The sequence below is a fragment of the Arachis stenosperma genome, chromosome 1 (genome assembly GCF_014773155.1).
Source record: "Arachis stenosperma cultivar V10309 chromosome 1, arast.V10309.gnm1.PFL2, whole genome shotgun sequence".
Taxonomy (NCBI): Eukaryota; Viridiplantae; Streptophyta; class Magnoliopsida; order Fabales; family Fabaceae; genus Arachis; species Arachis stenosperma.
Genome location: NC_080377.1, coordinates 31,654,983 through 31,666,050, shown reverse-complemented (window position 1 = coordinate 31,666,050; position 11,068 = coordinate 31,654,983). Strand labels below are relative to the sequence as shown.

At 40.5% G+C, this 11,068-nt stretch overlaps 1 non-coding gene across 1 annotated transcript; it reads left to right on the top strand.

The window, feature by feature from the left end:
* Positions 1 to 10,655: 10,655 nt before the first annotated feature.
* Positions 10,656 to 10,759, top strand: LOC130953496 (small nucleolar RNA R71). Its single transcript, XR_009075670.1, has one exon. It is a non-coding gene; the product is annotated as a small nucleolar RNA R71 (small nucleolar RNA).
* The last annotated feature ends 309 nt before the right edge of the window (positions 10,760 to 11,068 follow it).

Here is an 11,068-nt window from a genome sequence, read left to right as displayed (position 1 = left end):
TTGTTCCTTTCTTGCATTAAACTCCAAAATACCAAGACAACTTCTAACCAATGATGTGCATCTTAGAGCAACTCCTAGAGAGAATGACTCGGGACTAATACTCTCAATTATTGATTTTGGATTGTGGTGACACAATCTCTTTGTTTGATACGGAATTGCTTGTCAGTTTAGACTATACTCACGACAGAATTTCATTAATGAATTCTATACTGGCAAGAAATCTCTCATCAAAACAACAAACAATTCCTTCATTCAAACATTTATTTGTCACAAGTACAAAGCCCTAATAAAACTAATAACCGAAGTATTTAAACCTCAGGTCGTCTCTCAAAGAAATTGCAGGGTAGTGTTCTTGTTATTGGTTATGGACATGTATATTTTGGGGTTTTGGATAAGAAACAAGAAAAGTAAATGACAATGAAATTCGAATGAAAAAAAGGTCTTGGCAAGGTTTGGTGGTCAAGGATCTCTATCATTATCACTAACCACAATATGATAATTGCAAGGATTAATCCCATTAAGTCATCCTCTAACAAGTAAAGGAAAGTCAAATGAGCTATATCAATCCAAGTCTATAAGTTCTAGCTATTCACTAATTGAATTAATGAGAGCTAAAGTCAATGGCCACCAATTATCAATCACTTGGACATTAGTAACTCAAGAGTTCCTAAGTTACCATCTCAAGCCAAGAACATAAAATTCTACTCTAACATCCTTCCAAGCATTTTGTCAAATACTTGGAAGGCATAAAAGGAAAGCATGGTAAATTGATAACAAGAATAAAATCTAACAACTACTAATTGCAAAGAATTAACAACAACAATCAAAGAACGCACAATTGACATAAATTACCTCAAATTGCATTAAAGGAAAATAAAAGAAACAAGAGTGTATCAACAACAAAGTATACAAAATAAAGGATATCACAACAAAAGAGTAAAAGAACAAGAGGTTGCAACAAGAAATTGAAAAGGAAGTAGATGAATACAAGAATTAAAGTCAAGATCTAAGAATAGATTAACCTAAACCTAATGCTAATTCTAGAGAGAAGAGAGAGCTTCTCTCTTTAGAAACTAACTAAAGCATGATAAAACTAAACTCTAACTAACTAGATGTCTAAGTGCCTCATCCCTCTTCAATCCTTGGGTTTAATAGCTTCAGAAGTGAGTTGGATTTGGGCCTGGGAAGCCCAGAATTTGCCCCCCGCATTTTGCCTTTAAGTGCCTTGTATAAAAATTGTTTTCCCCTTTTCATTGATAAACCCCATTTTTAGGGTTTATCTTATATGGATTTTGGGGGTTTTATCAGTCTTTTATCACACTTATTCATACATAATGCATGGTTTTTTGTTTCCTTCCCAATTTTACTTCATAGTTGAAAACATGCTTCTTTTACACTAAATATGCCACATTTTAATCATATTCTATTACCATTCGATGTCGTGATCTATTTGTTAAGTGATTTCAGAGTTTATAGGGCAAGGATGGCCTAGAAGAGAGAAAGGAAGAATGCATAAATGAAAGGAGCATGGAAAATGGAGCTTTGGAGGTTGAGCAGTGACACGTACGCGTGCCTTATGAGTACGCGTGGATGCACGCTGCTAGGATCAGCACGAAGAAGCCAAGGCTAGAAGCCGGCGCATTCACATGGTTGTGCAAGAACTTCATGGACGTGCGCGCGTGCTTTACGCATGCATGTGGGTCGTAAAACTCAAGGGACGCGCACGCATGCTATACTCGTACGTGTCGGTGCTCGCACGTGATTTTTAAGTGAAATCGTGCTTGGCAAATTCACAGAGGCTGTGGGGCCCAATCTAAACCAACTTTGGCGCCAAAAGGCTTAAGAGGACCAAGGGATGAGGGAATTGACATTCATTCACACTTTTAGATATTTTTAGTTAGTTTTGGAAGTTACATTTTTAGAGAGAGAAACTCTAGCTTCTCTCTAGGTTTTTGCTTCTCAATTTGGAATTCTCTTGGATCCATTGGTGAGATTTATTATCAATTCAACTCTACATTGCTTCAAGTTGTAGATCTAATTCTTCTACTCTCAATTTAGTGTTCTTGTTGCTCAATTTACTTTGAATCTTATATTTGGATATTGTTACTTTGATTTCCATTAAAGCATTGAGAAATTTTATGTTCATTGTTGTCAATTGTTTGATTGTTGTTAATCTCTTGTAGTGGATATCTTTGATTAGATGTTTCTTCTCTAGGAAAAGTGTCAACTTTAACTATGGAGTAGACTTTTCATTCTTGGCATGGGGGTTGAGATATTGGAGACACTTGAATTATCAATGTCCTTTGTTGATTATCAATTGGAAATTGCTAATTGATTTGAATGTTACTAAAGCTAGACTTCCTTAGGGTTTGACTAGGACCTGTGAACTCAAATTAATTACCCTCACTTGACTTTTCTTCATAGTTAGAGGTTGACTAAGTGAAGCAATAAGAAATTATTGTCATAATTGATGGAGATTATGATGATAGGAATTCAGATTCTCACGCCTAGCCAAGGGTTTTACATTGCTTGATTGTCATTCACACTATTAGCTTGTTCCTTTCTTGCATTAAACTCCAAATACTAAGAGAACTTCTAACCAATGATGTGCATCTTAGAGCAACTCCTAGGGAGAATGACTCGGGACTAATACTCTCGGTTATTAATTTTGGATTTTGGTGACACAATCCCTTTGTTTGATGCGGAATTGCTTGTCGGTTTAGACTATACTCATGACGGAATTTCATTGATGAATTCTATACCGGCGAGAAATCTCTCATCAAAATGGCGTCGTTGCCGGGGAGTTGCACATGAGTGCCATGTTGTTGGTTAGTGTAAATATGTGGATATGTGCATACTTGCATTTCTCTTGATTGTGTGAGTTAGGATTAGTCTTTGTTTAGTTCACATTGTTGTCATGAGCTCTACATCTCTTTCCTTTAATGACGCATTTTTTACTGGATCCGAGCTTATCTACATTTGACCCTGAGATAGAAAGAACTTTGCTTCACATTATACAAGCTTGGAGATGGTTGGACTTTGGAGGTGGTAAAAAGGTTTTTACCAATTCACCTACCATATCCGAAGTTGATTCCGAATCGTCATTCGAAGAAGGCACTGTTTACTCTTCCATCGATACTACTAATAACTCTTCTATTGATCTAGGTACAGACACTATGGCCGCTCCAAGACGAGTCACTCTTAAGGAAGCCGGTGCTCCGGATTTTGTTCCTCAACCTACAAAAGTGCGTCATCTGGATTTGAATGCAAATTTTGAGCTCAAAATCGCTTTGATCAATCTTCTTCCCAAGTACCAAGGACTTCCTGCTCAAGATCCTATTAGACACCTTAGTGACTTCCAAGTTGTATGTTCTACTACTAGGCAGGAAGGCTCTAGTGAAGTTGCAGTTTGGTTGTATGCTTTTCCTTTCTCTCTCGAAGGGAGAGCAAAGGAGTGGTTTTATTCTTTGCCCAGTGAGATTGTTAGCGATTGTGACTTGCTTAGAAGGGAGTTCTTAGACAAATTCTTTCTTGTGGCGATGACCGATAAGTTGCGAAAAGAAATTTCATGCATTGTCCAAGGTGAATTGGAAACTCTATACGAGTATTGGGAACGGTTCCGAAAGCTTATTAACTCATGCCCAACCATATGATTGACACTCTAATGTTGATTAGCTATTTTTGCCTAGGAATGAAACCTCAAGACCAGATGCTTCAAGCAACGGTTCCTTGACAAAATATAGAATGGCGGAAGAGGCATGGCAATTGATCACAGATTTGGCCGAGTCCACCTTACATGCTAGACAAATGAACAATCATCCTAGAGCTGTAAATGAAGTTTCTTCTAGTGGTGAGACCGTCGCCCTTACCAAAACCTTGGGCGAGATGACAAGTACTCTAAAGCAACTCCAAATAAATCAACAACAACCCCCACTTCATCAACAACAACCTCCACTTCCTCATTAATAACAAAGTCAACAATTGGTTCCCCAAAGAGTGTGCAGTATTTGCTCTTGCTAATCCCATTACACGGATGAATGTCCGAGCCTCCAAAAGGACAACACTATAGCGGCTACTAATGCCTACTACAACCGTCCCAACCAAGGATATCCTCAACAAGGAAGCAACTACAATCAAGGATATCTTCAACAAGGAGGCAATTACAATCAAGGGGGTAACAACTATAATCATGGTTGGCAAGACAATTCCAACCAAGGATGGCGGGATAATTATAACCAAGGAGGTAGGGACAATGGAGGAAATCAAAGGTGGAACAACAACAATCCAAAAAACCGATACTCACAAAATCCTCCATATCAACAACCAAACCAAGGAAGAAACTACCAAACCTACCAACCATCTCATCAAAGGCAAGCACCTCAACCCAACTGGTCGGCGAAATTGTGAACTATACTTTTTCACAACTCTCATAATCCCTGGTAATGGCTCCAAAAACTTGGTGCGCTCAATACCATGGCATTACACAACTTCGCACAACTAACCACCAAGTGCACTGGGTCGTCCAAGTAATAAACCTTACGTGAGTAAGGGTCGATCCCACGGAGATTGTTAGTATTGAAGCAAGCTATGGTCATCTTGTAAATCTTAGTCAGGCAAACTCAAATGTATGATGATGAACGAAAATGACATAAAGATAAAGATAGTGATACTTATGTATATCATTGGTGTAAGAGCTTCAGACAAGTGTATGAAGATGCCTTCCCTTCCGTCTCTCTGCTTTCCTACAGCCTTCATCCAATCCTTCTTACTCCTTTCCATGGCAAGCTCGTGTAGGGTCTCACTGTTGTCAGCAGCTACCTCCCATCCTCTCAGTGAAAGCGATTGCATATGTCCTGTCACGGCATAGCGGAATTCATCTGTCGGTTCTCAATCAGGCCGGAATAGAATCCAGTGATTCTTTTGCGTTATCACTAACGCCCCGCCCTCAGGGTTTGAAGCACGTCACAGTCATTCAATCATTGAATCCTACTCAGAACACCACAGACAAGGTTAGACCTTCCGGATTCTCTTGAATGCTGCCATCAGGTCCTGCCTATACCACGAAGACTCCGAAGAATCCAAGAGATATTCACTAAGCCTCGAATGCTTGTAGAACAAGAATGGTTGTCAGTCACCTTGTTCATAGGTGAGAGTGGTGATGGGCGTCAATCATCACCATCATCATGTTGAAGAACAAGTGATATCTTGGTAAAAGAACAAGCGGAATTGAATAGAAGAACAATAGTAATTGCATTAATACTCGAGGTACAGCAGAGCTTCACACCCTTAATCTATGGTGTGTAGAAACTCCACCGTTGAAAATACATAAGCATAAGGTCCAGGCATGGCCGAATGGCCAGCCTCCCAAAGATCTAAGATAGCATAAAAGTGAAGATAGCTACCAAAGTCTACTAATACAATAGTAAAAGGTCCTATTAATAGTAAACTAGTAACCTAAGGTGTACAGAAATGAGTAAATGACATAAAAATCCACTTCCGGGCCCACTTGGTGTGTGCTTGGGCTGAGCAATCAAGGAAATTCGTGTAGAGACCTTTTCTGGAGTTAAACGCCAGCTCCCATGCCAGTTTGGGCGTTTAACTCCAACTTTTATTCCTGTTCCGGCGTTTAACGCTGGAATTCCTGAGGCCGGATTGCTTCGCGGGTTTGGGCCATCAAATCTTGGACAAAGTATGGACTATTATATATTGCTGGAAAGCCCTGGATGTCTACTTTCCAACGCCGTTGAGAGCGCGCCAATTGGGCTTCTGTAGCTCCAGAAAATCCACTTCGAGTGCAGGGAGGTCAGAATCCAACAGCATCTGCAGTCCTTTTTGGTCTCTGAATCAGATTTTTGCTCAGGTCCCTCAATTTCAGCCAGAAAATACCTGAAATCACAGAAAAACACACAAACTCATAGTAAAGTCCAGAAAAGTGAATTTTAAATAAAAACTAATAAAAATGTACTAAAATCTAACTAAAAGATATCAAAAACATACTAAAAACAATGCCAAAAAGTATACAAATTATCCGCTCATCACAACACCAAACTTAAATTGTTGCTTGTCCTCAAGCAACTGAAAATCAAATAAGATCAAAAGAAGAGAATATGCAATGAATTCCAAAAACATCTGTGAAGATCAGTATTAATTAGATGAGCGGGGCTTTTAACCTTCTGTCTCTGAACAGTTTTGGCATCTCAATCTATCCCTTGAAATTCAGAATGGTTGGCTTCTTTAGGAACTCAGAGTCCAGATAGTGTTAATGATTCTCCTAGTAAAGTATGATGATTCTTGAACATAGCTATTTATTGAGTCTTGGCTGTGGCCCAAAGCACTCTGTCTTCCAGTATTACCACCGGATACATACATGCCACAGACACATAATTGGGTGAACCTTTTCAGATTGTGACTCAGCTTTGCTAAAGTCCCCAATTAGAGGTGTCCAGGGTTCTTAAGCACACTCTTATTTGCCTTGGATCACAACTTTATTTCTTTTCTTTTTCTTTCTTTTCTTTCTTTTTTTTTTCGATTTTTTTTTTTTTTTTTTCGGTTTTTTTCTCCTTTTTTTTTTTTTTTTTTTGAATAGCTTTTTCTTGCTTCAAGAATCATTTTATTGATTTTTCAGATCCTCAGTAACATGTCTCCTTTTTCATCATTCTTTCAAGAGCCAACATTCATGAACCACAAATTCAAGATACATATGCGCTGTTTACACATACATTCAGAGAACAAAAATATTGCCACCACATCAAAATAATTAAACTATTATAAAATTCAAAATTCATGCAATTCTTCCTTTTTCAATTAAGCACATTTTTATTCAAGAAAGGTGATGGATTCATAGGACATTCATAACTTTAAGGCATAGATACTAAGACACTAATGATCATGAGACACAAACATGGATAACATAAAGCATAAAATTCGAAAAACAAAGGAATAAAGAACAAGGAAATCAAGGAATGGGTCCACCTTAGTGATGGCGGCTCTTCCTTGCTTTTGAAGGTCCTATGGAGTGCTTGAGCTCCTCAATGTCTCTTCCTTGCCTTTGTTGCTCCTCCCTCATGATTCTTTGATCTTCTCTAATTTCATGGAGGAGAATGGAGTGTTCTTGATGCTCCACCCTTAGTTGTCCCATGTTGGAACTTAATTCTCCTAGGGAGGTGTTCAGTTGCTCCCAATAGTTTTGTGGAGGAAAATTCATCCCTTGAGGAATCTCAGGGATTTCTTGATGAGAGGGGTCTCTTGTGTATTCCATCCTTTTCTTGGTGATGGGCTTGTCCTCATCAATGGGGATATCTCCTTCTATGTCAACTCCAACTGAATAACAGAGGTGACAAATGAGGTGAGGAAAGGCTAACCTTGCCACAGTGGAGGTCTTGTCTGCCACTTTATAGAGTTCTTGAGCTATAACCTCATGAACCTCTATTTCCTCTCCAATCATGATGCTATGGATCATGATGGCCCGGTCTATGGTAACTTCGGACCGGTTGCTAGTGGGAATGATTGAGCGTTGTATGAACTCTAACCATCCTCTAGCCACGGGCTTGAGGTCATGCCTTCTCAATTGAACCGGCTTTCCTCTTGAGTCTTGCCTCCATTGTGCGCCCTCTTCACATATGACTGTGAGGACTTGGTCCAACCTTTGATCAAAGTTGACCCTTCTAGTGTAAGGATGCTCATCTCCTTGCATCATAGGCAAGTTGAACGCCACCCTCACACTCTCCGGACTAAAATTCAAGTATTTCCCCCGAACCATAGTAAGATAATTCTTTGGATTCGGGTTCACACTTTGGTCATGGTTCTTTGTGATCCATGCATTGGCATAGAACTCTTGAACCATCAAGATTCCAACTTGTTGAATGGGGTTGGTGAGAACTTCCCAACCTCTTCTTTGGATCTCATGGCGGATCTCCGGATATTCACCCTTTTTGAGTAAAAAGGGGACTTCGGGGATCACCTTCTTCAAGGCCACAACTTCATAGAAGTGGTCTTGATGCACCTTTGAGAGGAATCTATCCATCTCCCATGACTCGGAGGTGGAAGCTTTTGCTTTCCCTTTCCTCTTTTTAGAGGTTTCTCCGGCCTTTGGTGCCATAATGGTTATGGAAAAACGAAAAAGCAACGCTTGTACCACACCAAACTTAAAATGTTTGCTCGTCCTCGAGCAAAAGAAGAAAGAAAGGAGTAGAAGAAGAAGAAATGAGGAAGAGGGGAGGGTAGTGTGTTCGGCCAAAGGGGGAAGAAGTGGTCTTTAGGTTGTGTGAAAATGAAGGGTTGAAGAAGGGTATTTATAGGAGAGAGGGGGGTAAAGGTTCGGCCATTTGAGGGTGGGTTTGGGAGGAAAGTGGTTTGAATTTGAAGGGTGAGGTTGGTGGGGTTTTATGAAGGATGGATGTGAGTGGTGAAGAGAAAGATGGGATTTGATAGGTGAGGGGTTTTTGGGGAAGAGGTGTTGAGGTGATTGGTGAATGGGGGAAGAAGAGAGAGAGTGATGGTAGGGTCCTGTGGGGTCCACAGATCCTGTAGTGTCAAGGAAAAGTCATCCCTGCACCAAATGGCATCAAAATCCACGTTTTGACCCATTTCTGGCGTTAAACGCCGGGCTGGTGCCCATTCCTGGCGTTTAACGCCAGGTTGTTGCCCTTTACTGGCGTTTAACGCCAGTCTGGTGCCCTTTTCTGGCGTTAAACGCCCAGAAAGGTGCCAGACTGGGCGTTAAACGCCCAACTGCTAGGCTGACTGGCGTTTGAATGCCAGCAGCATCTTCCTCCAGGGTGTGCTGTTTTTCTTCCTGTTTTTCATTTTGTTTTTGCTTTTTTCATTGTTTTTGTGACTTCTTATGATCATCAACCTACAAAAAAGATAAAATAACAAAAGAAAATAATTAATTATAAAACATTGGGTTGCCTCCCAACAAGCGCTTCTTTAGTGTCATTAGCTTGACAGAGGACTCCCATGGAGCCTCAGAAACACTCAGAACCTTGTTGAAACCTCCCAACACCAAACTTAGAGTTTGAATGTGGGGTTTCAACACCAAACTTAGATTTTGGTTGTGGCCTCCCAGCACCAAACTTAGAGTTTGACTGTGGGGGCTCTGCTTGGCTCTGTTTTGAGAGAAGCTCTTCATGCTTCTTCTCCATGATGATAGAGGGATATCCTTGGGCCTTAAACACCATGGATTCTTCATTCACTTGAATGATCAACTCTCCTCTATCAACATCAATCACAGCCTTTGCTGTGGCTAGGAATGGTCTGCCAAGGATGATGGATTCATCCATGCACTTCCCAGTCTCTAGGACTATGAAATCAGTAGGAATGTAATGGTTTTCAACCTTAACCAGAACATCCTCTACAAGTCCATGGGCTTGTTTTCTTGAGTTGTCTGCCATTTCTAGTGAGATTTTGCAGCTTGCACCTCAAAGATCCCTAATTTCTCCATTACAGAGAGGGGCATGAGGTTTACACTTGACCCTAAGTCACACAAGGCCTTCTTGAAGGTCATGGTGCCTATGGTACAAGGTATAGAAAACTTCCCAGGATCCTGCCTCTTTTGAGGCAGTTTCTGCCTAGACAGGTCATCCAGTTCTTTGGTGAGCAAGGGAGGTTCATCTTCCCAAGTCTCATTTCCAAATAACTTGTCATTTAGCTTCATGATTGCTCCAAGGTATTTAGCAACTTGCTCTTCAGTGACATACTCATCCTCTTCAGAGGAAGAATACTCATCAGAGCTCATGAATGGCAGAAGTAAGTCCAATGGAATCTCTATGGTCTCATTTTGGGCCTCAGATTCCCATTGTTCCTCATTGGGGAACTCATTGGAGGTTAGTGCACGCCCACTGAGGTCTTCCTCAGTGGCGTCCTCCTCCTCTCTTTCCTCCCAGAATTCGGCCATGTTTATGGCTTTGCACTCTCCTTTTGGATTTTCTTCAGTGTTACTTGGGAGAGTGCTTGGAGGAAGTTCAGTAATTTTCTTGCTCAGCTGACCCACTTGTCCTTCCAAATTCCTAATGGAAGATCTAGTTTCAGTCATGAAACTTTGAGTGGTTTTGATCAGATCAGAGATCATGGTTGCTAAGTCAGAATTATTCTGCTTAGAGCTCTCTGTCTGTTGCTGAGAAGATGATGGAAAAGGCTTGCCATTGTTAAACCTGTTTCTTCCACCATTGTTATTGAAACCTTGTTGAGGTCTCTCGTGATTCTTCCATGAAAGATTTGGGTGATTTCTCCATGAAGAATTATAGGTGTTACCATAGGGTTCTCCTAGGTAATTTACCTTTTCCATTGAAGGGTTCTCAGGATCATAAGCTTCTTCCTCAGATGAAGCATCCTTAGTACTGTCTGGTGCATTTTGCATTCCAGACAGACTTTGAGAAATCAAATTGACTTGTTGAGTCAATATTTTATTCTGAGCCAGAATGGCATTCAGAGCATCAATCTCAAGAACTCCTTTCTTCTGACTAGTCCCATTGTTCACAGGATTTCTTTCAGAAGTGTACATGAATTGGTTATTTGCAACCATTTCAATCAATTCTTGAGCTTCTGCAGGCGTCTTCTTTAGATGAAGAGATCCTCCTGCAGAGCTATCCAAGGACATCTTAGATAGTTCAGAGAGACCATCATAGAAAATACCTATGATGCTCCATTCAGAAAGCATGTCAGATGGACATCTTCTGATTAATTGTTTGTATCTTTCCCAGGCTTCATAGAGGGATTCTCCATCCTTCTGTCTGAAGGTTTGGACTTCCACTCTAAGCTTACTCCATCTTTGTGGTGGAAAGAACTTTGCCAAGAAGGCATTGACTAGCTTTTCCCATGAGTCCAGGCTTTCTTTAGGTTGAGAGTCCAACCATATTCTAGCTCTGTCTCTTACAGCAAAAGGGAATAGCATCAGTCTATAGACTTCAGGGTCAACCCCATTAGTCTTGACTGTGTCACAGATTTGCAAGAATTCAGCTAAGACTGATGAGGATCTTCCATTGGAAGTCCATGGAACTTGCAATTCTGTTGCATTAGAGAAACTAATTGAGGCTTAAGCTCAAAGTTGTTTGCTCCAATGGCAGGGATA